The sequence below is a fragment of the Trichechus manatus genome, unplaced genomic scaffold (assembly GCF_000243295.1).
Source record: "Trichechus manatus latirostris isolate Lorelei unplaced genomic scaffold, TriManLat1.0 scaffold00137, whole genome shotgun sequence".
Lineage (NCBI taxonomy): Eukaryota > Metazoa > Chordata > Mammalia > Sirenia > Trichechidae > Trichechus > Trichechus manatus.
Genome location: NW_004444073.1, coordinates 3,152,911 through 3,157,096, shown reverse-complemented (window position 1 = coordinate 3,157,096; position 4,186 = coordinate 3,152,911).

Genomic DNA, 4,186 nt, shown 5'->3' with positions numbered 1-4,186 from the left:
CAGCGGCGGCGCGTCAGTCGGCCGGGAACAGAAAGCAAGCAAACAGCCTTCCGGAATCGGCTGCCCTTTCCCTTCTAGAAGTGGCCCGGAACAAGGAAGAGCCCCCTCGAGGGTGGGGGCGCTTTTCAAAGTTTCAGACCCGAGTCAGGCTCCGCGTGGGGCTCAGGGGGCGCGTCGTGGGGGCGCCGAGGGCGAGAGCTGGGGCCGCGGGACCCGGAGGAGCTACTGGGACCTTCGCGGAGGGGCGCTGTGCCTGCACTCTGGGCGTCCTTGCTCGGGAGCTGCTAGCGTGTAGATAAAAATAAAGCCACGGTCTCACATTTACTCCACGATGTATGGCCTCTCAGAACGCAGCCGAGGGCAGTTCCCTGGTCCGCAGATGTGAAGCATGGGTACAACTCGATTTAAAATGGCAGCAAAGTAGCTCAAATGTAGAGCTGATAAAGGTCGAGGCGTAAGTGTGTGCCTAAGCCGTTAAAACTGTAAACTGAAAACCAGGATAGAAACCCAGGCTGAAAGTTATAAAATTAAACAGCCTGAGAGGGAAAGATTATCACAAAGTGTAATCTTTCTGCTAGTTCCACATTGTGTAACCTTGTCGCTTAATAGAAAGAAAGCAGAAAAACATCATTTGCTGATAAAATACAAGATTATAATCGAAAACGTGTTTTCTTTCACATGGTAGCGGGATGCATGGATGAATGAAGCCCAGGAAGGTTAAGAAAAACAGATCCCGGGTCTCCCTCTAGTCTCCCTGCATTCTTTGCACGAAACCCTGGGTGCTCTTCCTTGCTGTGTCCTGTGGGCTTGTTCCGAAAAGTTGTCTTTTAAATCCCAATTTTGTAAATTAAGCTAAGTTGTTCTGATTATCTCCGCTGTAATTCCAGCGTCCTCACCCTTTAAGTTTCTCTGCCCAGTATTTTGTTTACTAATATCCGCATTCATTCATTGTTAGGCTTTTTTTTTAAGGGATTCTTTTGTAAAAGAGGAAAAAAAATTGCCGTGCTAATTAGTAATCCCTCATAATTTGTATATTTTGTGAATTTGGATTTTCAGATGTTGTCTTTATTGGAGCAGGGAACAACTATTTTAAGACACTGTTTTTTTAATAATGATTGAAAGTGAGATTGCAGAATGCCTTGATGCTGAAATGATGTGTCAGATGGATCCAATGTTATCCTCTGGGTTTAGTGTGGAAATTATTACCTATCACATTACAAAAGACCTAATTCAATGTCTATTAAAGGTAATACAAATAATTTGTTGACTGATTTTGTTTGTTTGTTTTTGAGAGAGAAATGATGCGAAAAGACACATGGAATATAAGAAATTCTACACTGAACTATTGGATTGCTTGTCTGTCTCCTCTACGTGGAAGGCCCTGGATTCAGGAACCACCTCCTTTCAACTTGGTACCATCTTAGGAGAGAAGATACTTGTTGAATGAATAAATGAGTGATTAAGTGAATACATGCAGGAAATAACATAATCAAATGAGCATTCATAACACTCTACCTGTAGTGCATATGAAGGAGCCCGGGTGGCCCAGTGGTTGAGTGCTCAGATGCTAACCAAAAGGCTGGTGGTTTGAACTCACCCACCAGCTGCTCAGGAAAGCTGACAACCCAAGATGGGGTGTGAGCAGGGGGAGGATGCCGTGGAGTAGAGGGCAGGAAAGCAAAGACAGCAGGGAGGTCTTGGGACCAATCCTACACTCCTTGAGCATCAAGCTTCTCAGCTATCAAACATTTGTTCTCAGTAGTTGACCCCCCTGACTGGTTCCTGCTTTCCATGTGTGCTTTACAAATAATGCCCATTTGGTGGGTTATTAAGCCTGGATAAAATAGTAGGCAACTCCTCATGTTCCCCCTGAAAAAGGAGGGTATTTCACACAGGGAAGGTGGTGGAGAAGAACTAGTATAGTGTGGAAGGTTACATGCCAGATTTTAATTTATCCTATCTGTGAGATCCACAAGAGCAGGGGATATAGTTTATTCATCTCTGTATCATTAGGCCAGTGCCTGACACATAGTGGTGGATGTCAAAAAAAAAGTTTGACAAACTGAAAGCTGCATTTTAAAAAATGTGTTGTGCATGGATGATCCTATGAATTAATTGAGGGTTATAATGAATTTAGATTAAGTATTATAATCGCTCATCATCTTTAATGTGCTTTTCTTTCAGGAGTTCCAGATGCACCAGGAAAGTAATTCCTTACGAGACACTGCAGAAATACTGGGCAAAAGCATATTATCACACACACAGGGACCCAAAGAAGTAGCTATTCATGAAAAATTCTTGGTCTGGTCTGTGGGGCACAAACCCAATCCTTTTCTCCCTGAAAGCTATGCTTTGAGCATTGAAATAAAAGGCTTTCATTTAAAAAAAAAAATTTTTTTTTAACTTTGGAAATGGAAAGAGATTAAAAGAAGGAAACGAGCGTTCTATAAAGAATTACTTAGAGGAAGACAAGGAAATGCAGAAGAATAAAGCTCAACAATATTAAAGTTTAGAGACCAGGGAAATATCATTAGAAAGGCAATGAAAAGCTAAATCTGGTCAAGAGAAGACTGTGCTGGAAACTGGGTTTTCTTGTTTCTCTACATTGTTATGTTAAAGGCCCCATTTTGGAACTTCTGAATTATTCCCGCTTGCTCTCCTACCCGTAGAGTGAACAGCTGAAGAAGAACCTTGATCATGGCATTTATTTCTCATTTTTTTAGAGTAGAACTGTGCTCCATAGAGTTTTCAATGACTGATTTTTTGGAAGTAGATCACCAGGCCTTTCTTCTGAGGTACCTCTGGGTAGACTCCAACCTCTAACCATTTGGTTAACAGCTGAGCATGTTAATCATTTACACCACCCAAGGACTCCAAGAGAGGACCCTGCATAATCCCAGGTTACTTCCCAGAAACCTAAACTGAGCCCAATAGAGTATATCTATGTAGCATTCAACTTTCAGCAAAGCTCCAACATTAACTTGTCACCGTGTTGTAATGTATTCCCATAGTCTCTAGTGAGAACAAATGTAAATTGCTCCTTTATTGCTTTTCAAATTTTATTTTCTGTCTTTCTTGTAGCTGATCTTGTAATTTAAACTGTTCATGCTCCAACGAGTGTTCCCAAGAACCACTCTGTTGCACAGAGGCCTATCTCTTAAAAATGCAGTGCGTGTTATTGAGGGCTTACTATGTCCTCAGTACCTCCGTAGATATTACAGACATTAAAAATTCATATACTAAGTCCCCATCCCCAAAGGGCTTTCAGGTTAGCTGGAGAGTCAGAGTCAGATAGAATAAAATAGAGTTATGTAGCAAAATATGTGATTCAGAGCATGCATATGGAAACTTCCAAAGAGAAGAGACAATAGCTATGATTGCAGAGTTTTCAGAAAGAGGTGAAACTTGATTTAGGCATTGTCAGAAGATGGAGTTTTGTCTGAATAGAAGGGAACATGGAAAAGACAGCATAGACAGGGAGCCAGGCAACCTATTTCTGAAACCCCTAGACAGTGCCTGATACACAGTATGTGCTCACATGAACATCTTAAGTCCTTTTTGAAATGAAAAAGAAGAAATAATGTAAGTTTGAGGGGTAAATGAATGTACATAAGAGAATAAATGAATGAACTAATGAGTGAAGCATGAAATACCCGGGGTGCCCGGCCTGGATCATGGCTTTCAGAGCCCCCCAGATCAATCTAGACCTGAGTGGACTCCTCCTCGAAGGGTGCCGAGCTCCCCATCATACCCCAGGTAGCCTGAGGAATGCTGGGAGCCGATGAATTCCATCCCCAGTCTCTTGCCTGGGCCACAGCTTGCTTGCATCCAATGGGCCTCTGCTGACTCCTTGCTAGAGGCCTGAGCATCCCTGTAATATGCCCCCCAGACCTGGAAGAAGGTTGGTGAATGATTCACTTAGCTACCACATGGTCAGTGTCCTGTCCCCATTATTCAGGGTAAGCTCCTGGGTGTATTACACAATATTTCTTCTCAGCCCAACCTGTTCCCTCTACCTAACTTTTACCCTGTGCTCCCCAGAGCCACAGATCCTTGATACATCTCTGATCCACTCAGCTCTTTTCTGTGGCCTGCACTCCTTAGCTCTTTCCAGAAGACTGTTCTTTTGGGGCAGGTTCATTTCTCCACAGGCCCCCTTCCCACCCCCACCCCACCCCCACCCCCC